Raw genomic sequence first — 24,578 nt, 5'->3', positions numbered from 1 at the left:
AAATTGGTTTCACAAAAGCCCAGATTATATCCAGGAGATGGAATTAGCAAAAGTATAAAACATACATTAGAGACATGAAGCATGTAGAGTATAAAACACAAATTCTTGTGCAAGTGTATCACTGTGTGGAATTTAAAATGACCTCTCCACTAAGCATGCCACTTTTCTTAACGCACTTCTGAGATTCATTAAAGGAAATCCTCTTTATTTTAACGATCATATATATTAGTCTTGCAACAAAAATTTAGAGGAGTGAGTACAGAGGGAAATAAAATGCAAAAAAGAACAGGTAGTGATAACTACCTGAAAACATAACAGTTACAGTGACCAATTATCAAAGCAGCAGAGTGATCTCACATTCCACATAGCTTCCAGAATCAAACACAATCTGACAAAAACCCAAGTCAAACAGACAGTGTTACTGAGCTACAGATGTTAGTTTAACTAAGGATGTTATCTGTGCTGATCTTTAAGGGCTTTATTTACCCTAAATGCTACTTGCAGCCTTTGCAAGGGGTGAAAACAACATCGGCCATTTGCAACCCCCTTATTTTTATTAACGTGCAAGTTCCCACAGTACAAAAGGCATGGAGCAAGAAAGCATTCAGGACTAATTCAAAGAGGCGAGGTCTACTGATGACGAATGAAGCCACAGCTCTAGAGAACTGCTGGCTTTTATTTTATTTTACAAGGGGAATCCGCCCTCATGCGTTTCTTCACAGGTGATGCTGTGGCAAAGCCATCTCATCCGCAACTTCTAGAGATGGGGAAAGGAGGCAGAGAACTTGTAGTGACGGTAACAGGAGGACCAGGCAAGGGAAATTCTACAGGTGAGATAAGTGCTCACCCCAACTTGGCAGGCAGCAGAGATGGGGAGGCATTTTGGTGGTCTCTGGGGCAGCCTATGAACAAGTGCAAAGGGTTTGCCCCACCTACCAGCAGTGGCCAACATGTTCATTGCTACTGGGTGCCATTCCCCCCCTTTTTATTGACCAACAGGGTGCCAATGTGAGGCCACCACTTCCTCTGAAAGCCCCAACTTCTATTCCCAGCAAGTCCAGGTAGGGCCAGGAGGAATTCCTGGCTGAAACCAAGCTTACTGGGCCAACGGTCAAAGAATCAATGGTCTAAGGCAGGTACAAGGCATGTTCCTAGGATTTAGCTTCTTAATACAGTGGTACCTCGGGTTAAGAACTTAATTCGTTCTGGAGGTCCGTTCTTAACCTGAAATTGTTCTCTTTTTTAAAAGAAATATATTTTTTTATTAAATTTTCCAACATACATTTATAATATACAATTTAAATTTGTCACATATTTTCCCTTTTTGACTTCCTTCAACCTCTCTGACAATCATCCATTATTCAAATTTTTAAAAACGCATTTCCTAATTTTATATTGCATTTTATAAACCTTCACTTCTTAGTTTTCATCAATACAATAGTCCTCTAACATTCACAGAGCTTCTTGAAATCCCACTAGCGTTATTTGCTCATCACATACACATTTCAGATAATCTGTAAATTTTCCCCAGTCTTCGATGAACTTTTGATCTCGTATATATCTGATCTTTCCTGTTAGTTTATCCAGTTCTGCATAATCCATCAATTTCATTCTCCATTCTTCGAGCGTCGGCAATTGTTCCTGTTTCCATTTTTGGGCCAGTAGTATTCTCGCTGCTGTTACTGCATATTGAAAACGTTTACAATCCTTTCTATTTATTTCATTTCCTAGTAGAGTGGTGCCTCGCAAGACGAAATTAATTCGTTCCGCAAGTCTCTTCGTCTTGCGAGTTTTTCGTCTTGCGATGTACGGTTTCCCATAGGAATGCATTGAAAATCAATCAATGCGTTCCTAGGGAAACCGCCTTCAGACCAGGTCCGGGGACAGTCTGTCCCCGGACCTCTTCTGAAGGCTGGGGGGGGGGGACAAGGGCTTTTCTTCCCACCCCCAGCATTTTAAAAAAACCCCAGGACAGCGGAGGACTTCTCCGCTGTCCGGGCGATCTTAAAATGCTGGCGGGCGGCATTTTAAAATCGCCCCGGACAGCGGAGGACTTCGCCGCTGTCCGGGGCGATTTAAAAGCCCCTGGGAAGGCAGGCAGGGGGGACAAAGACTTTCGCCCCCCGCCCGCCTTCAGAAGGTGTTCCGGCCCCCCGCCCCGCTTCGGAACAGCGTTCCGAAGTGGGGCGGCTGGGGCAGGTGTTCCCGGCCCCCCGCCCCGCTTCGGAACAGCGTTCCGAAGTGGGGCGGCTGGGGCAGGTGTTCCCGGCCCCCCGCCCCGCTTCGGAACAGCGTTCCGAAGTGGGGCGGCTGGGGCAGGTGTTCCCGCCCCCCGCCCTGCTTCGGAACAGCGTTTTAAAATGCTGGGGGTCGGGAGCGAAGCGTTCGCTCCCGACCCCCAGCATTTAAAAATCTCCCCGGGACAGCAGAGACTTCTCTGCTGTCCCGGGGAGATTTTAAAATGCTGGGGGTCGGCAGTGAACGCTTCGCTCCCGACCCCCAGCATTTTAAAATCTCCCCGGGACAGCAGAGACTTCTCTGCTGTCCCGGGGAGATTTTTAAATGCTGGGGGTCGGCAGTGAACGCTTCGCTCCCGACCCCCAGCATTTTAAAATCTCCCCGGGGCAGGGGGAGATTTTTAAATGCTGGGGGTCGGCAGTGAACGCTTCACTCCCGACCCCCAGCATTTTAAAATCTCCCCGGGGCAGGGGGAGATTTTAAAATGCTGGGGGTCGGCAGTGAACGCTTCGCTCCCGACCCCCAGCATTTTAAAATCTCCCCGGGACAGCAGAGACTTCTCTGCTGTCCCGGGGAGATTTTAAAATGCTGGGGGTCGGCAGCGAACGCTTCGCTCCCGCCCACCAGCATTTTAAGATCGCCCGGGGCAGGCGGGGGGGAAGGCAGGCGGGGGGGAGCAAAGACTTTTGCCCCCAGCCGGCCTTCAGAAGAGGTCCTCTTCTGAAGGCCGGCTGTGGGCGAAAGTCTTTGCTCCCGACCGCCAGCATTTCCCTATGGGCTTTCGTCTTGCGATGCAAGCCCATAGGGAAATTCGTCTTGCGAAGCGCCTCCAAAACAGAAAACCCTTTCGTCTTGCGGGTTTTCCGTCTTGCGAGGCATTCGTCTTGCGGGGCACCACTGTATACCTAAAGAAAAGCCTCTGGTTTCTTAACAAACGTATATTTCAACATCTTTTTCATCTCATTGTATATCATTTCCCAGAAGCCCTTCACCTTCTTACAATCCCACCACGTATGATAAAATTTAACCTGAAATTGTTCTCAACCTGAGGTACCACCTTAGCTAATGGGGCCTCCTGCTGCTGCTGCACCACCAGAGCATGAGTTCTGTTTTCATCCTGAAGCAAAGTTCTTAACCCGAGGTACTATTTCTGGGTTAGAGGAGTCTGTAGCCTGAAGCGTATGTAACCTGAAGCATATATAACCAGAGGTACCACTGTACTACGTTGAGATTTGGCTACATGGGGACATATGAAGCCAAGTCAGAACAAGACCATTAAATGGGGCTTTAACTTGTTGGTAAACAGAAACGTTGGGCAGAGTTGACTGTGCAAACCAGTAAGCGTCCATGTTTTCTTCCATACAACACACCCTTTCTGGAAAAAGTTATGCCCCTCCCAACAGCCAAACCTTTGTTTGCAGGCTTCTAAAACTACTACTGATGTAATTTTACACAACAATGCTAACTATGTCTACTCAGGAAGTAGGTCCTTTTGATTTCAATGGGGCCTACTTTCAGGTAAGCAAGGCTGGGACTGCAGCTTTAGATTCTTACAAAACAAGATTGCAAATAATCCCCTGGACTTCCTTTTCCTTCCTCCCCATTAAGGATCCTATTGTTAGTAATTTCCTCCTGCATCTTTTATAATAATCCAAATCATTTACATCTCTATTATATCCAAAATTCACCATTAAACTACGAATGTTATCCCAATCCTACTAACGATTTTAACTGTTTATAGTGGTTTCTAGATAAAATTTCCCCATTCCTTAATAAAATTTTAGTCTTCTTGAGTTCTGATTCTTCCCATCATTTTTGTCATTTTGGCATAATCCTAAATTTTGACCCAGCCAAGAGATCTGAGGTTCGCAATAAATAAACGGATTAAAAAACACTCAGGAATCAGACCTGATACTACCTTTAGATGACAGCAACGCATATTTCCCTTGATAGCTGGTAGCAGAGAGATCATTCTCCAAAGATATATACATATTGTGAGATGTGCAAGTCTAGTTTCTCCAATCAGCACCAAGGGAGTACAAGCTTCCCCAGCCCAAAGTAGCAATGTGATATATTAGATTAGAGCTGCAAAAATAAATTGCCTCCTGAGATTTCCTTCAGATGCTGCCAGATTCACTTGCTATAACCCTTGACACCTTCTGTTGCTCATAGCCTGTTCTCTTGCTGTGTATAAGGAGCTATGATGAATCTGATGCCTTTGTAACCAGGTAATTAGCTGGAAGGAGCAAGCTAGCTTAAAGGAGCTTTTGCCAGTTTCAGCTCAAGAGCCAGGAGGGCAATCCCTGCCTGAAGCAATGCATACCATCTATGCTAAAGTTTCCTGATGTGATAGGAATTTTGAGGTCTTAGATATATGGTAATGTTCATAACCGCACGTACATAGATCAGCACAGGAAGACCGACCTGAAGCCATTTTGATTCCTAAAATGAGCAAAGGTTTTCTCTGCAAGGTCAAAGTGGAAAAGCCTCCCCATTGTCTTTTCCTTCACAAATCCTGTCTTAAGGGTATGTCTGTGTTTGAATAGGGTGTGAGCCTGTGACCTGGCCCAGGAACTAAGTATTTATCACTACAAAAGAATGGGTAGGCTCCCCAGGCAATCCAATCCAACAACAGGAGAAAACAATATTCAAATTTCTGTTTTAGACCGCCTTTTCTGTGATGTAGGTGTGATATATCTGAGGGCAGATATATCTGAGGGTTACACCCCTTCCGTGATGTATGTATGATGTTTCTGGGGGTGGTCTTGATCTACAGGATGGGAATTTCAAAAGTCTTTATAAGGCCTTGCATGCCATTTTTCTGGGTCCCTCCTCTCTCCTGTGGGTGAGGGGAGCACCCTGTTGCAACAGATCAATAAAGATCAAGCTTACTAGCTGCTTTGCTTCTCAGTATTCTCTGGTTGGCCTGTGTTATTCTCTCCTACCAATAAGGAACCTATGTAAGGACTCTATATGGGTTCTTGGATACCCCATAAGGGAAAAGGGCAATTTTTGTTTACAACACTGACACCAATAAAATCAAACATGAGCTCTTGTTTAGCATCCCCACATACTTCCCAAAACTCCCAAAGCATGGTTTATGATTCATACAATGGTGGCAAGTTTGCACCATTGTGTATAAACAGGAAACTTACCAAGTAGCACTTATCCAACTGTTATCTTTGAGTGACCAGGGATACTTTTCTTTCTGCAAGAAGCAAAATAGTGAAAAGTGTTATTTACAGAAGCTCCATTGTGCAAAGCCATCTTTATAAATCAAAACATTATCACCGTTATTAATTTCTTCTAGCATTTCTTGGTCAGTTTTCTCAAAACGACCCAAGACAGTTTACAGACACACACACACACACACACACACACACACACACACAAAATGAAGAACAGAATGCACAACAATTTCTTTTTTAAGAAATAAAACTAATGATCAGTGAAAACAGGCCATTGCTTTCCCATTATATATAAGGCACTATGCAATCACTTCCAAAGGAAAAAAAAAAAGAAAGAAAAAAGATTTGCTTACATTTCCCCTTAAACCACAAGTGGGAAAATGCTAGACATGTGTTTCAATTAAAGAAAGACTAGTCAAGACTATGGTGGTCGGGCGTAGCACAATTCACATCTAGTGTGGTGTAGTGGTTAAGAGCGGTGGACTTGTAATCTAGTGAACTGGGTTTGCTTCCCCACTCCTCCACATGCTGCTGCTGGGTGACCTTGGGCCAGTCACACTTCTCTGAAGTCTCTCAGCCCCACTCACCTCACAGAGTGTTTGTTGTGGGGGAGGAAGGGAAAGGGGAATGTTGGCCACTTTGAGACTCCTTCGGGTAGTGATAAAGCTGGATATCAAATCCAAACTCTTCATCTACATCTGGTCAAACATTTCTTGTCAAACCCAAAGAACAGGGAAAGTGTTACAGGTATATGCACACGCGTGCCATTATACAGAAAACAACGCCTGACAACACCCTTCGCATATAATATTTACCTATATATGGAACATTCTCTGTATGGATTCAGGAATGTCCCAGGTAAAGAGAAGGTGGTTTTTTGTCAGTCAGATGTTGCTTTCTACCTATAGCCAAAAGCAAAAATCCCACTAATATTCATATTGTTTTTAGACTAAAGAATTTAGGATTTTTAAAAGGTCTGTTTCAATAAGTTATTTATATGCGCCCCTTTTTAAAAAAAAAACATAGAAAGGAGCTCTTTTCAGGATAGATAACAATAGATGATGATGATATAGATATAGATGATTGATAGATAGATAGATAGATAGATGATAGATATAGATAGATAGATAGATAGATAGATAGATAGATAGATATAGATAGATGATAGATATAGATAGATAGATAGATAGATAGATAGATAGATAGATAGATAGATAGATAGATATAGATAGATAGATGATAGATAGATGGAACCCACAGTTATAATCAATCTTATCTCCAATTCAGAAATGTATTTGAGACACTTTGATTTCAATCAATGGCATCTAGTGTAAGTGATGCTGCACAAGCCTTTGATTCTGCTGTGCTTCCTGCACACAACTGGGAACGCAAGACGCACTGGTCAGGATCCAAAGGACCTTGCAACTAGCAACATACAACTACGGAAGCATAAGGCTTGTGTTTCTCAGACACTAGCCGTTCATGCCACATGGAAACCCTTTCTGAAACAAATAAGGAGTTTCAAAAGTAAGTTGTGGCATGGCCATGTGCTTCCTCGAGCCTAAGAGTACTCCTAAGGTAGTGCTCTGGGTCCTAGACATTGGGGTGGGGTGACCTGAGTCCACCCTTTGACTTCTACTACTTTGTAGACCAGGTTTCCTCAACCTCGGCCCTCCAGATGTCTTGAGACTACAATTCCCATCATCCCTGACCACTGGTCCTGCTAGCTAGGGATCATGGGAGTTGTAAGCCAAAAACATCTGGAGGGCCGAGTTGGAGGAAGCCTGTTGTAGACTGTATAGCCAAGTCTAGAGGTCCATGCACCTGTTGCATGGAAGGGCGAGGAAGCATCGGGAAAGTGCAACCAGAGTTCTTAGGTGTGTTGAGGAACGCATTTGTCAGAGACCCACAATTGGACCCCCTCTTTCAGGGGATGAGGGAAGAGGACTCCAAGCCAAAAGGGGAAGGGTTCTAGAGGGGTCAATCCCAAGAGCACTTCACCAGATCAGCCCGTGGGGACAGTGACCCTCCAGCCTGAAGATGTGACAACAACAATTTATTATTTATACCCCGCCCATCTGGCTGAGTCTCTCCAGCCACTCTGGGCGATTCCCAATCGAGTGTTGAAAACAATACAGCATGAAACATTAAAAACTTCCCTAAACAGGGCTGCCTTCAGATGTCTTTTAAAGATACGGTAGCTGCTTATTTCCTTCACATCTGAAGGGTGGGTATTCCACAGGGCGGGCACCACTACCGAGAAGGCCCTCTGCTTGGTTCCCTGTAACCTCGTAATGAGGGAACCGCCAGAAGGTCCTCAGCACTGGATCTCAGTGTCCGGGCTGAACGATGGGGGAGGAGTCGCTTCAGGTATACATTGCTGTCCTCACACTCCCAGGAGTCTGCCGTGAAACCAGAGACTCAGTTGTTCCCTTCAGTAGGAGACTACCAAAGCAGGCTGGGCCCCTTTAGATGAAGAAGCACCTTATGGTCCAGACAGGGCTAATAGTTGGGATGCAACTGCTATCACTATGCAGAGCTCAGTCTCAGTATGTTTGTTGCTGAAGCAACACAGCCTTGCCTTGCCTTGCCCTGCTCCCAGCCTGAGCTTTGGGCTGCTTTGCCACAGAGCCAGACAACACTCAGGCCTTGAAGATCCTCAGTGTAAAAATACCTTTAGCCTATTGAAGAAGTAGATTGTCAAAGAACACTAAAATGTAACGCACTAAACTCTAAGCTGGGCAGAAGCTTCCTGGGCTTTAGGAAGGAGGCGCCAGGGCTCTGACAGGATGCTGGAGCCATGTTCACTCCTTCCTGAAGCCAGATGGTCTTTGGGAATGTGGCAGGAGGGCTGTTGGACCCCTTAGGGGACTAGACTAGCCCCCCTAGTTCACTGACTGCACACTACTGAGTTCCATCTGGCAAGTAGAAAGGCTTGCACTAACGTAATAATTGTAACAGCATTACTTTGAATTCCACTGTTCTGAAGATGGCCACACCACAACATTAAAAAGGTCCTGACAATCCAGGACAAAACAAGCTCATGTGAACAGCAGATCTGACTCCCATTCCCTTCTTAATGGCTAAAACTAGGTTCAGTTGCACATTACGCTCATGGTTTTATTTTCCGAACAGGAACATTAAAGTGATCAAATGTCTAGGAGTAATAACCGAAAAAGGCAAAAACAAAGCTTAGTATATATATTTCTGACATGACTCTGAAGGTCTGCATATTAAATTATTGCAAAAGAAAACAAAAACTTGAGTGGAGAAACATTTAGGTTTCCCACTGCCAATGTCAACACGACAATCTGTCTCCAATTCCCCATTGTAGGAACCCTAAGCGCTACAATTATATTGTGTGCTATAAGGTACAGTTACAGAAGAATTTCTTGCTTCAGAGTAATGCTGTGCAACAGAATCTCAAGTAGCTTTCTAAAGAGTTCCCTATAAAAATATAATCATACAGCACAAGCATCCAAACGTTAGGAAACAAATCCACCATCAATGGATTGCCAATATCATAATGCCTCTTTGCAAATATTATGTTGCAACCACACTTGGAATACTGTATGGAGTTTTGGGTGCTGCACCTTAAAGAGAAAGAAAGAAAGAGTTTGGATTTGATATCCCGCTTTATCACTACCCGAAGGAGTCTCAAAGCGGCTAACATTCTCCTTTCCCTTCCTCCCCCACAACAAACACTCTGTGAGGTGAGTGGGGCTGAGAGACTTCAGAGAAGTGTGACTGGCCCAAGGTCACCCAGCAGCAGCATGTGGAGGAGTGGGGAAGCAAACCCAGTTCACCAGATTACAAATCCACCGTTCTTAACCACTACACCACACTGGCTCTCCAGAATATGGTCAGAAAGAGGAACCACCAAGCTAAATGCTGTCCTACCGTAAAAACAGGAGCAGATTTGATTTTTTTCACAGACAAGAACCTATTTTAAAATCCCTCCCTTGGTAAATTTGCAAAAATTAAGTTTCACCCCCTAAAATGGCATACCCTAGTGGTGCAGGCTATATCACACATACAAATGCACAAGTTCCCTGATTCGAAATGCCAGCGTCTCTCACTTGTTTTCCTGGAACGGGCAACAACAAAGTCAATAGCTATTTGCTAGTTCATCTTAATGAGCGACAACCTTTTGCCAAGCAAGAACATGGATAGTGCCCAGTTTGCTCTTTGCAGAGACTTTCAACCACAGCCACTGGCCATGATCCAGAAAAGTTGCACACAACACGTTCATGCCTTGCCAGGCTTTGCGCTTCTTCACTGGAAAAAGACCTGCACCTCCCTGGTCTTATTCTGTTTTTCAAGGTTTCATAACTGATTTGTAGCACAGCAGCGATGCTGCACTCGAAAACAGAAAACCCCCAGAGCCCAGCTGCACGGGCATTTCGGCACAAAACCCAGTTTCTTTTGCAATGCTGTCCCTCCTAAGCACCGCAGATCTTACTTATGTTTTCATGCTATCACAAAAAAGCAGTAATAAAGAGAAACAGGGAGCATCAACATCAGCGTAGGCAACACAATGTCACATAAGTGTTTTAAGGTTGTGTGCTTTGCTGAAAACGCAATCTTAAAACCAACTTGGAAAAAACAAGATTTGGGTGGGTGGGTGGGTATAACAGCTCTAATGAGTAAAATGATTTAGGTTATGTCTGGAGCAGACTGCAAACCAGCTAGAATCCAAACAGCCTGCATTTAAACAAAAGCCCCCAAACAACAAAGCCTTTAGAAAGGCAATGTAGGCAATGTAGTTCCCTCTAGGTGTTGTTGGACGACAATTCCAATCAGCTCCAGCCAGCACATCCAATCAATTATATTGATTGTGCGCGTGTGTTTGTTGTATTTATTTTAATTGATGCTGCTTTGGGTCTTGCACTGAGAGAAAGGCAGGATATGAAACAAATAATCAGGGGTGGTGCCAGTTCAATTCATAGCTGTCAACTTTTCCCTTTTCTTGTGAGGAATCCTATTCAGAATAAGGGAATTTCCCTTAAAAAAAGGAAAACATTGACAGCTGTGGTTCAATTCCAATGATGTGTTGAGGGTACCAGTTTTCTCCCCCTGCCCTAGAGAACACAACAACATTAGTTTTCTCCAAAACTGATTTTATTCATTAATGGTTCATATCCCTTATTATCACTTATTACCCAAATCACTGGATAAAATGACGGGCCTTGCTGTTTTCCTGTGGTGCTCCCTGGTAGGAAATGGACCATGATGTGACTAAAGAAGTTTCTTCTAACTACAGTAAGCCTGCAACTTACATGGGCTGGGGTGGGTACATTCCAGAGATCATGCCTAAAATCCAAATCGTGCATAGTCAAAACACACTGAGTTCCACATCAGGTGAGACTGCCAAAGCATATATGTGCCAAGCAATTCTGAAGATGAAATTTGCCGATATAAAAAGCTATTTACAAATGAGAACAATGCACTGTTCAAATGAGATAGGGCAATCTGAGTTCTGAACATGATTTTGGAGAAACTATTAAACCTCAAACCTTCTGGTGCTAGTTAAATATCACCCCTTGCTCCTCATTAAAAATTATACATTTAATGTATTCCATTAGGCATACTCAACCTCCTTCCCTCCCCCCGTCAACCTCCAGTACAGTACATTTTGCAAAGTGCGACTCGTCTGACGTTTTTAATGAAGTCCAAGGCTTAATTTAACACTTATAAGTTGCTTTGCCAAAATCTGCTATTATTCTCACTCTTTTTTCTTTTACAGAAAGAAGCAGCAGCTGGGCTGGAACTCTGAGCAACACAGGTGTTAAGCCACAAAATGTATTAAGAATGCCCAATGGTGATTCAAAACTGTTAGCCACTACATTAAGAGCTGCAAACTGGGTAAGATGAGACAAAAGGAAACCAATACACTTTGGGATTAGAACTGAGAACTTCTGGGGAATATCAAGCCCTTGCACCGTACGTCCAGATTTGATGAATGGGACTTTTCCAGTATTACGCTAGTAGGACTACAAGAGGTTTTGTAAGGAGAAATATACGAAGTGTTACAAAGTAGAAAAAGATAAGAGATATTGGTTATGAGTTTGAAATGTAATGGGGAAGATAAGAAATGCATACTGAGAGATTAGATTGGAAAATTTTCAGGCAGGATTGATGGAAGTCAAAAATTTGAATAAGATGTAAAAGTATGTTTAATTACTGTTGAAAATGATATGTTAAAAAAACTAATAGATAGATAGATAGAGATATAGATATATATATAGATGGTAGATCTTCTTTAAATTGCCCCAGCTAAAAATTTTGCTGTGTTTGCTGTCACCTGGTAATCTTGGTCTGCAAGAGTAAAAGATACTGTAGCAGTGGATGAACAACCTGGCATAGAAAACAGAAGAGGCGGAATAACCTTGTTCCACAGATCTTTATAGAGAGAACAAGCTAGCAGTATGTGCACTACTGGTTTGATACTGCTGTCTCCACATGGAGAAGGTTCTCGGTCTTTTGGCTAAGATCAAGTGCAGAGAGGACTTTATACATTTAAATTAGGACACAAGCAAAAAGCAGGTTTCTTGGTACTGCTCCAGAAAGTTTGAGATAGACCAGAACTACTAAATTAAAACTTTGGAGGCGGGGGGATATGGACCAGGTATTTACATATTTGGTACCCATTTGGAGTCAGCTATTGTCAGCTATTGTCCCAGGTGGGCATGGGTGGCGCTGTGGTCTAAACCATAGAGCCTAGGGCTTGCCGATCAGAAGGTCAGCAGTTCAAATCTCCGCGATGAGGTGAGCTCCTGCCAACCTAGCAGTTAGAAAGCATATCAAAGTGCAAGTAGATAAATAGGTATCGCTCCGGCAGGAAGGTAAATGGTGTTTCCGTGCGCTGCTATGGTTCGCCAGAAGTGGCTTAGTCATGCTGGCCACATGACCCAGAAGATGTACGCCAGCTCCCTCGGCCAATAAAGCGAGATGAGTGCTGCAACCCCAGAGTCGTCCGCGACTGGACCTATTGGTCAGGGGTCCCTTTACCCTTTACCTATTGTCCCAGGTGTGTGGGTTATGACAGAGCAGGTTCTTTCTCCAGACACAATGTCATACAGAGCATCATTTCTGTTGGCTTTCACAGGCCAATTAATTGATTTCTGTTCGCCAACCAATATATCAAGGAGAAATGGGAGGATTAAAATTTGCCAGTGCCGTTGCTTTGAAGGCAGCAGGCTGAGATTCAAGGCCAGGATCAATCCAGCTGAAAATGAAATCAAAGTCACTCTGACCATCACATTTTACAAAGATTCAGGCAGAATATGCAAGATATATAATCCAGAATACCAATCTGTATTCATAAGCATGAATCAAAGTTGCACAAAGCACAGGTGCAGACTCTCCAATTGTCCCTATTTTCCAGGGACAGTCCCAGATTTATAAAAGACATCCCAGTTTCAGATTTGATCCCAGAAAGTCATTACTACATCCCTATTTTCACTGGAGAAATATTGGAGGGCATGGAGTTATGCAACCCCCGAGCCAAGGAGATAAGCAGCTATCCTATCTTCAAAAGACATCTGAAGGCAGCCCTGTTCAGGGAAGTTTTTAATATTTAATGCTGTACTTTTTTTAACATTTGATTGGGAGCCGCCCAGAGTGGCTGGGAAACTCAGCCAGATGGGTGGGGTATAAATTATTATTATTATTATTATTATTATTATTATTATTAACTATACAACCTATACATGTCTTCTAGACATATGAAGGCAGCCCTGTATTTTTTGATGTTTAATGTTTTATTATGTTTTTATATATGTTGGAAGCTGCCCAGAGTGGCTATGAAAGTGTGAAGGGGGTAACTAATTCTTCCCAAGAATGCTCATAGGGAAGTATAAACATATGCTATAGGACAGGGGTGTCGAACCAGTCATGGTCAAACTGCACCCCTAAAAACAAACAAAAATAAAACTCAACAACTTTGGTCTCCTCCCACCCCCACCCCCCCAAAAAAATGGGTAGATCACTACCAGTTTATTTTTCCAAGAGTAGATCAGGACATCAGACATAAAGGGTGAAAGAACCACAGAAATGTTTCCCCTCCACTAATTCCATGACTTCTGTGATACAGTGGATATGTTAGCTCAGTATTTTGCCTTCCACGTGTCTAATACCTCCCACATTTTCTTACCAATGCTTTGGGCTAAAAAGTTGTTTAAGTGCACTCTCTCTCTGAAGAGCAGCAAGCTAAATGAAAAACATGTCATCTGATGCAGCACATTTTTCTTTCAGCTTAGAAAGAAGACAGCAGAAGAAGAACTCTCGTGAATTAGAGAGGATTAGCCCCAACTGTTTTACAGTTCCAGGCTGCGCCATTTTCAGGCCTATCTTCTTACAGGATTACAATATATATATATATCTACAATGAACAAATGCTTCACAACAGACTAATCCAGCTCAGTCTAAATTCAGAATGAGATTTAATTTTTAAAGAGCAGAAAAACCTCTCCGCACTGTTATTTTATTCCCCAGGGTGTGAAATGTGTAAGAAGACATCAAACTGTTTTTATGCAACAGGGTTCAATCCCACAAATACGTCCCACTAAACAGGCACAGGATATCAACAACCTGAAAAATTCCTACAGTTTCCTCCAATAAAGGTCTTAGGTCTCATGCTGATCACTACCCCTCATGACACACCAGTATGCTCTGGTTCGCCACAAGGGAGAATACTTCCACTACTAGCACAGTAGTTTTCAATATTTGTATGTGGTTACCCACAGCTGTTTTGAAACAGAACATGTATCCAGTGGTATTTTTAAAAATACACACAGACACACCCACAATGTACATGTGATGTGCTCTTACAGAGTGGTCATGGGACTAGGGTGGTGCTGTGGTGTAAACCACTGAGCCTCTTGGGCTTGCTGATCAGAAGGTCGGCGGTTCGAATCCCCATGACAGGGTGAGCTCCTATTGCTCTGTCCCAGCTCCTGCCAACCTAGCAGTTCAAAAGCATGCCGGTGCAAGTAGATAAATAGGTACCGTTGTGATGGGAAGATAAACTTTGTTTCCATGCACTCTGGTTTCTGTCACAGTGTTCTGTTGTGCCAGAAGCAGTTTAATCATGCTGGCCACATGACCCAGAAAGCTGTCTGTGGACAAATGCCGGCTCCCTCGGTCTGAAAGCGAGATGAGTGCCGCAACCCCATAGTCGCCTTTGACTGGACTTTACCGTCCAGGAGTACCTTTATTTTTTTTAATAGAGTCGTCAATGCAAAAACTGAATAGGGCTCCTGTATCTTTAACAGTTTCGTAGAAGAGGGAAATTCAGCACTTTGAGGTCCAGTGATAATGATTTTCTGGAAGTCTCTGCAAGTTGCTAACTAAGCTTTATGAACTCTTGTGACTGAGACCTAGTAATAATATCACAGCCAGTAGGTGGTGGTAATAGGGCCTCTCTTAGGGCCTTGCAATGCCCTTAAAATCTGAGAAGAAAGGTGGATTTCATCAAGTGTAGCATATGTAACATACTGCACCTGCTGACATTCCCTCTTCTCGACAACTGGGAGTCCTGGCCTCATTTTCACCTGCCCATCCTAACTATTATTCCTCTGCAAACATCAGAGGGCAATGATGGCTTCAGGAATGAAGTGTCTTAACCCGCATCTCTCCCCCCCCCCCCAATCTGGCTGTGAAAGCAGCCACAGCCTCTGTGGACACACAAGAATCAATTTCATCAGAAGTCAGTGACCCATCTGTTCTAGTCCTCTCTACCAACAGCTTTGTGTTGCTGTCGTTCAGATCATCACTGGGCTTGTTTCTCCCAGATCCAACATCTACCTCCCTCCCCACCAAAAATGAACAGAAGCAATTCATTCTAGCTGAAGCTGCAGCAGGAGAGAGAAAAAAAGATGTTGGGAGAGATTTGATGCAAGCTTTGAATCCACAGGATTCCTGGCAGAACGTGGAGTGTTTGCCAATGCAACTTCAATAAGCTCCAACTTGTACGGCCAAAGGTCAGGGATAATGTGAGTTATAGCCCACCACAGATCAATGGTGCTGCGTTGGTTACTCAATTAAGCAAGGAACCCACTGGGTTGCACTAAACAAAACCACTGCCCAAGTAGAACAACTTCCAATCATTCAATGGAGCTTTCTCTCCTTTTCCTCTCCCTGAAAGCCCCCACTCCAAATCTGTACTGGGGTTCCCTCAACACACCAGAGCAGATTTGGGGGGTGCTGTTTTGGGGAGAAGATAAAGTCTTAAGTTCTACCACACAAGCAGAAGTTGCCCCACTTGTGCAAATGTCGATTTCAGCCCATTGCCATTCATACATTCAACTATATTTGGAAATTCAATGGGGAAAATTTGGGAAGGAGGTTATTTCTTTAGCTCAAGTCACAGAAGTAGCCCCTTTTACAGTTTTCTGCTTGTTTGCTCCTTCTTAACTTTCAGGCACACAGGCAAACAAGTATTTAGTAGCTATGTGCCGCAAAATGGCAAATGCTTGGGTGGTGGTGGGGTTAATGTTTCATTGCAGAATGCAGTAGCAGCACATTTGCTTTGGCTATTAAAGAGATGTTCTCCAACTGCGAGAAGCTAAATGTGTGTACTTTTCAAAATATACACTTTTGAATATGTTGTGCTGCTGTCATAAAACCTGGAGGAATGCTCTGCAAGAGTTGGCAAACGATGCTTTGAGATCATTTGTCACCACGATCTTCCAAAAGCTTTCTGCAGAAAACCAAAAACAAAAGAAGGAACAATGGCAGAAAACCAAACACAATGCTGCAAATTGTGTACTTATGGGGGGTACCGAAACATTAACGCATGCCTTTGCAGGGGCAACACATTTGGGCTTCTTGATTGTGTGTGGATTTATACGAATGTAGGAAGAGAAGGACAGGTGAAAAGCCAGTTTTCCAGGTATATGGCCTTAGATTTTGCCTAGGGAAGCAAAGGCTGACATTGCAGTAGCACTCAACCTACAACTTTGGAAGGTGGTTGAAAATGTTTCCAGAGAAGGCCCATGACCTGGTATTTAAATGAAATGGAAATAAGCCCCAACAAACCAAATGAGGTTATTATGAACAAATCAGGATCTGAACTTGCAAAAACTAAATAATGCACAGAAACTGTATTATGAAAGTATTTTATGCAACTAATGCAAATAATTATATTATGAACACAACATGCTGGTTCCAAGTAGGTTCTGGGCCCAGTGTGGAAGCCAGTGGTGTATTGTGGTGGAGGCCACAGGGGCTGTTGCCCCAGGCACAAAATTGTTAGGGGCACAAAATGTCAACTCCTGGTGCTGCCTCAATACCGCTGCATGCTTCCATCGCTGGGCTCCATTGAAAACGGCTACTCCATGTGAACCAGGAAGTGACCTCTCCAGACATCGGAAGGACTCTTCTTTTCTTATCTCTGGGGCCACAATCTCTTGGGTGATGCGTACGCCATAAGGCAGTTGAATGCGTATGAGTACTCTGTCAGTTGCCCTCTCTCCAAAGCCCACTCCATGTGGCTCTGGGCACTGGCAACCCATGCTATGCCACTGGTGGAAGCACAGGGAACAGGAGGTACTTTTGCTTCCCCTTCCCTACTGTGAAAGCCCTGAGACATCTGAGGCAGGTGTGTTGTCCTGGCGCTGGGATTGGCACAGACCTCAGCTTCACTAGACAACTTGCCCTCATTCTGAACGTCTGCAATCTAGCAAAGGGGAAAGTTGAGGCTGCTGAGTGTTTGGGGGTTGCTGTTTATGTACATGGAATGGAGATCTTCCCTCCTGGGGCGCAAAATTAAAACTGGGAGATCTGCAAGACAGGAAACGCCACTAAAAAACATCACTTTCTTGTTGTATCACAGCAGGGCTGTCAGGATGCGAGACAAAGTTCTAGATCGGAATCAATGGTAGGGAACCTATGCCTAATCTTTCCTTCCTCAAGTTTGTCTACGTTGACATTTGACAACAATGGGAGACCCTGAAAATAGGATAATCTAACAGCAGGGGATTTGTTTTGAATGGATTATAGCTATTCCAATTCAACACACACACACACACACACACACACACACACACGCCCTTCCTGCATCTTTACAAATATTGGATGGTTGAAATATTTGGTCATTAAGATTCCATTTAGAATGGAAGCATCTTTGGGATGGTGCAACTTTCTCCTTTAAAGGAAAAGCAATGCTATTTTTGTAGATAACAACTTCAAGACCAGGCTGCGTGTGCAGAGGCTGTTGGGCGACGAATGGTCTTTGGAGCCATACTGCCATTTTGGGAATGGAAAACGAAAGGCAAGCTTAAATGTCATGGTGCCTTTGCATTCTGAGATGTGAGACATTCTCCGTGTTGGGAATGATTACAGAAGGAATCAAAAACAAAATTTCCAATATCATAAGGCGCGTTATATAAGCTCTTGTGATGCAGCCACATTCGGAATGCTGTACATAGTTTTGGTCATCCCTCTTAAAAAGGATATCGTAGGGAAAGGGAGAAAGAAAAGGGTGGCCAAAATGATTGGCGGGTTGTAGCACCTCATCTTCATGGAAAGGCTAAAAGTGCTGGGAAGGTTTTTAAGTCTGAGAGCAGGGAAATAATTAAGAGGGAATGTGATTTTATTTATTCAATTCCTTGTTAAACTTTGTAAGCTGCTTTCCGACAAACAACAACAACCCACACCTCCAAGCAGCACACAAATTTAAAAAATGGAATGCACTTTTGAAAACATTTTTTTTAGGGGCGGGGACAACACAAAACAAAACATCACTATAAAAAGCAGAAAAGAGCGTCAGTCCGTCACTTTATCAAATGGCAAAACTAGTTCCAGGGACATCCAGCCAGCACCCAAAGCCCAATGAACTTGAAACATGAGGACTTTAACCATCTTTTTTTCAAATTAAAATGGGATGGAATGGGGGCCTTTAACAAACCAGAGTTCCAGGAGGTCATGACTCTTTAAAGTGGGAAGGTGCTGTTTTAAATGTATAATGCATATGGAGACTTAGTAGGAACTATACCATAGTTTGTGCAACGTTAGACTTGTTCACACATTACACTGAACATGGGCAGAAATTCTGTCTACACATGTGCATGTGTTTGCGTGGAAGGGTGTAAACCCCTTGCTTTGTGCAGCTCAGCTACTGTGTACACAGCTACACAAACCTGGCCAAGTATCAACAACTTCAGTATCAAAATTGAAGATTTAAGAACTGAAATCAAAATTGTTAGACTTACTGCCTGGTTATCATGCGGAAATTAAAATGGGTAAGTAATCCCAAGATTCTGTTAGTGGGTCTTTTTTCGTCTTCTCCTCTGAATTCATGCCCTGGCACTACCCACATCAGGGAGCCTACTTTATCACAACCCAGTGACACATTAAAAAGAAATATTCATCACATAAAGCTATCAGCAGCAAAATCCTCTCGTGGCAATTTTACCACGTCAAAAGGGACCACAGGAATCAGCGATGGACAGAACTTCCAAATTTCCAATTAGCAATTGCTTTTAAAAATTGAACCAGAGTTCCAACCTACAGTTAATTTGCATAGAAATAGGGAATTTGAATTAATTGTAAAGAGCTCCCGGAGTGGTGATGACATCACTGATGCACTGGGATCTATATGAGCTTTAAACATGCCAGAACCTCTTTGCAATGTGGCAAATGTGGTTTCTATTCGCCATAATGCTGTCATGGGCATCTGGGGTGGGGTGGGGAAGGGGGAGCCCTCCCTCAAAGAGCCAAAATTCTAGATTCCCAGCTCTCACTTAAAAAACCCAAAACCTTATTCTGACCATTTTGTGAGAAACTACCCTGCTCCTGCTGTTCAGTGTGTCAGCCAGGGCATGAATTCATGGCAGTAACTGATATTGAGGAAAACGGATCGGGCTAATTAGCCAAAGGAAAAGCTAAATGGCTCATCCATTATCTGGGGAAGAACTTCCCAGTTCACATTTTAAAGCCTTTTTTGGGGGGGGTGTCCTTTCCTGGTGGACAAATGATTGCGGCTTCACATAAAATAATCTGGAAATCCAAGGTTTTTAAGGTAGCTGTAGCAGTGGATCTGCCAACAAAGAAAAAGGGTAGCAGTCAATACAATTTTTTTCTAACTCATGCCTTTTGCCATACTAAAAAACCACGCAATTTCCCCTTGCTAAGCTTGTAAACTTTTTAGGAAACATCCTGCTGATGCCAATGCAGATCACCTTAATTGTACTCATTTTCAGGGGAGAGGGTGGTGGCTGAGATAGCTTGGTTTAGACCCGGTACTAGAATTTTAGCATACCCTTTTTGACCGGTTGCAGGCAGAGGAATCAAAGTAGTATATGATAATCCTACAGTGAGGCATTGCACTGTTATCCAGTTTCCATTATTATTATTTATTAAATTTCTATACTACCCTTCATCTGATGACCGCAGGGCAGTTTACAATATAAAAACACAAAAATACACAACATAGTAACAAACAAAAACAATAACCCCCTCACAGTTTAGAAGGCCACAGATTGGCTAATGAGCCAAAGACCTGGAAGAATAGGAATGTTTTTATCTGGCGCCTAAATATATGTAACAAAGGCACCAGGCAGGCCACCCCAGGGAGAGCACCCCACAAGTGGGGAGCCACCACCGAAAATCCCATGCTGCCCCCCTCCAGACCTCTTGCAGAGGAGGCACACAAAGAAGAGCCTCAGATTATGATTACAGTGTCCTGCTTGGTTCATATAGGGCGAGGCAGTCCTTGAGGTAGTACATTGGGTAGTGCATTTAGTGATGCGGGTGGCGCTGTGGTCTAAACTGCTGAGCCTCCTGGGGTGGCCGATCGGAAGGTTGCCGCTTCAAATCCCTGCGACAGGGTGAGCTCCTGTTGCTCTGCCCCAGCTCCTGCCAACCTAGCAGTTCAAAAGCACACCAGTGCAAGTAGATAAATCGGTACAGCTGCGGCGGGAAGGTAAATGGCGTTTCCGTGTGCTCTGGTTTCCGTCACGGTGTACTGTTGCGCCAGAAGCATTTTGGTCATGCTGGCCACATGACCCGGAAAACCGTCTGCAGACAAATGCAGGCTCCCTAGGTCTGAAAGCGAGATGAGCGCTGCAACCCCATAGTTGCCTTTGACTTGACTTGACCATCCAGGGGTCCTTTACCTTTACCTTTACATTGTGTTTTTATAAGGGAAATGTTGCTATGAAGTTGATTGCTGCAGCAGCACAATTCATTTAGGGCTGCAAGAGGTGAAGGAGTCAACAGGAAGAAGTGAGGATTTCAGCTATAGCTGCAAACTCATATGAACTAGACTATTATTTTTTGATAGTTCAATTCACAACTAATCTAACAAAAGTTTCCATGAAGAAATGAACTCTCTCACCAATCTGTTAATGTTTCACTGATTAAGACATTTCAGCTAAACTGCACAAAACATTCAATACTGAATATTCAAATACTGAATAAGAAAGGAATAGTTCCCTGAAAGCGAAAATGTGGCTCTCATGAACAGCTCACAATGTGGTTACCTTAAAGACTGGTGCCTTCTAGGCGATTTAAAAATCTGAAGTCACATCAGGTAACAAAATAAGACTCTCCTTCCTCTCCAAGTTCCTTCTCATCCAGGATTCCTATGCCTCTGAAATAAGGCTCCAAAGGGCAGCAAAGTTGACATCCTGTTCCTATTTACAGAGCATGGAGAGCTTCCATGTAGCATAATATGTAATCCTTCCTTATAAAAGACCAACCCCATAAGACCTCACGACGCAAAACAATTAACCAGGAACACAAACAACCTTGTTGGTTAGGTAAATAGAACTGAAAATACTCTCTTGTAATATCAAGTGTTTATGTCTTATGTCCACAATTACCCAAGATGCCAGAGAAGCAGTTCCCATGAACCACTTGAAAACTGTTGAGGGTCTTGGGAAGACCACTTAATGGTTTTTGCAATGTGCTGTGCTAGACGCTATATAATTTTTAATTGCATTTTAATTGCTTCTTTTATTTCTCGTATATTCTCTATGTCATCGAATTGAAGTTTGAACTCCATAGAATCCCAGTTGTAATACAATAAAGTACATTACAAAAGAAGCAATAAAAATACAATTAAAAATCAATATGAATGCCTAATGTGATGGATGGGCCTTCTCCTGTCTTCATCCACAAATCCACAAACACACTGTTATTCTGCCCTTAAAGACAGATCCATTCCTGCTATTACTTCAAGCAACAGTTTAAAAGGTCTGTGCATACAACAGCATGTGGATGAGCATAAGGCTTGGAAACCCCATTCCTCCTTCCATTACACTCAGGACAACTACTTCTTCTGAGTTGTACAAATTGGATATCCTGGTTTAAAACAAACTCTGTTCAGTTGGTAAACAGGCCAGCTTCAAACCATGTGTTTGTTTAACAAGATGGCTTGTTTAACTAAGCATTGTTTTAAGCCAGGACACTTGGTTTGCACATAATGCTAAGCTAAGTATGTGAAAAGAAAACCACCCATAAAATTATGGGGCCAGCACGTCACTCAGAAAGTGCCTAAAATCATGACAAGACAGAAGTATTGTTTTTGGGGGGCAGGGGGCAGGCAGGTGTGGAGGACTCCCTGGTCCTGAATAAGGTAACTGTGCTCCTGAAGGACCAGGTGCACAGCCTGGGAGTCATTTTGGATTCACAGCTGTCCATGGAGGCGCAGGTGAATTCTGTGTTCAGAGCAGCTGTCTACCAGCTCCATAAGGTACGTAGGCTGAGACCCTACCTGCCAGCAGACTGTCTTCCCAGAATGGTGCATGCTCTAGTTATCTCCCGCTTGGACTACTGCAATGTGCTCTATGTGGGGCTACCTTTGAAGGTGACCCGGAAACTACAACTAATCCAGAATGCGGCAGCTAGACTAGTGACTGGGAGTGGCTGCCAAGACCATATAACACCGGTCCTGAAAGATCTACATTGGCTCCCAGTACGTTTCCGAGCACAATTCAAAGTGTTGGTGCTGACCTAGACTTTAAATAATTTGTTGTTGTTGTTGTTGTTACCACTACTACTACTACTACTACTACTAAAAGGGGTCACCAGGCTGAAATACAACCATCCCCTTTCCCACACCTGAACTGGTCAAATTAAATATGAGATCAACATAATTAGCAGTACAGAAAACCATTCAGTGCCCCCCCACCAGCCATTGAAACAATTCACAAGCAGGCGGGTCAGCCAAAAATTCCTAGACGGCCCCGAAGTGACCAACAAGTCACCCTGAGAGGGAGGGAGGGAGGGAGGTGCTGCTGCCAGAAAAATATGAGGGAGGAAGACAGCCATCCAGCCTTTATATGGCCATCCCACCCAAAAGCATATACCGTATTTTTCGCTCTATAAGACACACCAGACCACAAGACGCACCTAGTTTTTGGAGGAGGAAAACAAGAAAAAAAATATTCTGAATCTCAAAAGCCAGAACAGCAAGAGGGATTGCTGTGCAGTGAAAGCAGCAATCCCTCTTGCTGTTCTGGCTTCTGGGATAGCTGTGCAGCCTGCATTTGCTCCATAAGACGCACACACATTTCCCCTTACTCTTCAGGAGGAAAAAAGTGAGTCTTACAGAGCAAAAAATACGGTAATTGACACAAGCGCTTTGGACAAGTTTTCTCTCTCGGCCTGAACAGGCCACAAAGATGCCCTGCTGGTCAGTACCAATGCAAAATGGGCATCAGAATGGGCCCTGTGACAACCTTTTTTTCTATGGCACATTTCAAGCTACGGAGTATTAAACAGCAGCAGTAATTCTGCAGCAATGAATTAAATGAGAAAGCCCAACATTAGAATGAAGGAAATAAAGACCTGCACTACAGGTTTGAGAACTACGCTGCCAGTCTTTGTTGGCAATAAAATATGACACAGTTGCTTCTTTCTAAGCAATTTACTTAGAACACCTGGGTCAAGGAAACATAGTGACGCTGCTGTTTTGTTTCTCCCCAACCAGCAAAAAAAAAAAAAAGAGAGAGAAACGTTCAAGGTTTCCAGAGGAAACATTTTATAGAAACAATGGAATGGAAAAACTGGCAATCAGAATAAGTGTCCTTGCTGAAATGTTGCTATACAGTACTACTCAAAAAAATCTCAGTACAGTGGTACCTCGGGTTACATACGCTTCAGGTTACAGACTCCACTAACCCAGAAATAGTACCTCGGGTTAAGAACTTTGCTTCAGGATGAGAACAGAAATCGTGCTCCGGCGATGCAGCGGTAGCAGGAGGCCCCATTAGCTAAAGTGGTGCTTCAGATTAAGAACAGTTTCAGGTTAAGAACAGACCTCCGTAACGAATTAAGTACTTAACGCGAGGTACCACTGTACTGTATAAGAATTAATTTAGACATTTATTTTTTAAAAAAAAAAAACCCTGTAAAGATGAGCTATTGATTCTTGTTTCCAATATGTGCAGATGAACTCAGGTCGGTGAAATAGGAAGACTTAACAAATTCATTTTTCTGCTGGCAAAACCTCCCCCCCCCCTTTAGATCATTCTTTTCAGTTGATAGAGTTTTCTTTTTTTGCAGATCAACAGTGCGGATAAAATCTTGGCTGTAGCAAACCAAAGAAAAGGAAGTTTTGATCTCAACAGTGTCAGGATTTGATTCATTAGGAAAACCTTCAGCAACTGAGTGCCTGGCATATGTTTTGAACTGCAATGCCTATTACCTGCAGCGAGCAGCACCAAGGAGCAAAGGCTGCTTTAAGATACATCCCATTCTCTGATCCTTTTAAAAAGCCAGCTGTATATGAGAACACCACCGTCCCATCAAATCCTGGGCAAGGACCAGGCAAATGACATCACAAACCAAATTCATTTACACTATGCAAAACATCTGTTTTATTCAGCTCGATGGATACAGGATCGAACTAAACCTCCCTTTAGTTATGCGGTTATAAAGTCCCTGCTAACATGCAAAAAAAGGGGCTGTGGAACAGAAACGTCAAAGAGCAAGAACCAAAAAAGGCACATTTTTTAAAGCAACCATCAAACACATAATGCCTATATATACTTCCAAAGGAAATAAAATTTGGGGAGGACAATAATTTTCCTGGCACTATTAATTGCAGAGCTAAAACCAATTTGTTTTACGTGACTCCTTTTTTTGCATGCGAAAGGTACTATTTCAAGGGACCTGGAGTATATCTCAGAATATCAGTGCTAA

The 24,578-nt window shown here is 43.3% G+C and overlaps 1 protein-coding gene and 1 long non-coding RNA gene across 14 annotated transcripts in view; one reads left to right on the top strand and one right to left on the bottom strand.

Moving 5' to 3' along the window:
• The window catches only part of PLCB4 (phospholipase C beta 4), a 235,918-nt gene that overhangs the window by 119,908 nt on the left and 91,432 nt on the right, over positions 1–24,578 (bottom strand). For 10 of the 13 annotated variants that reach the window (XM_080998990.1, XM_080998986.1, XM_080998985.1 and 7 more), the window contains one exon: positions 5,394–5,446. The exons of the other annotated variants lie outside the window; for them this stretch is intronic. The gene's annotated coding sequence lies outside the window, so the exon portion shown is untranslated. The remainder of the gene's footprint in view (positions 1–5,393; positions 5,447–24,578) is intronic. 13 annotated transcript variants of the gene reach the window in all.
• LOC308473773 lies at positions 16,653–24,543 on the top strand. Its single transcript, XR_013984305.1, has 3 exons — positions 16,653–16,976; positions 17,263–17,307; positions 23,940–24,543. It is a non-coding gene; the product is annotated as an uncharacterized lncRNA (long non-coding RNA).

This window comes from Podarcis pityusensis (assembly GCF_964106645.2).
Source record: "Podarcis pityusensis genome assembly, chromosome: 3".
NCBI classification, from domain to species: domain Eukaryota; kingdom Metazoa; phylum Chordata; class Lepidosauria; order Squamata; family Lacertidae; genus Podarcis; species Podarcis pityusensis.
This window is presented reverse-complemented; position numbering and strand designations above follow the sequence as displayed.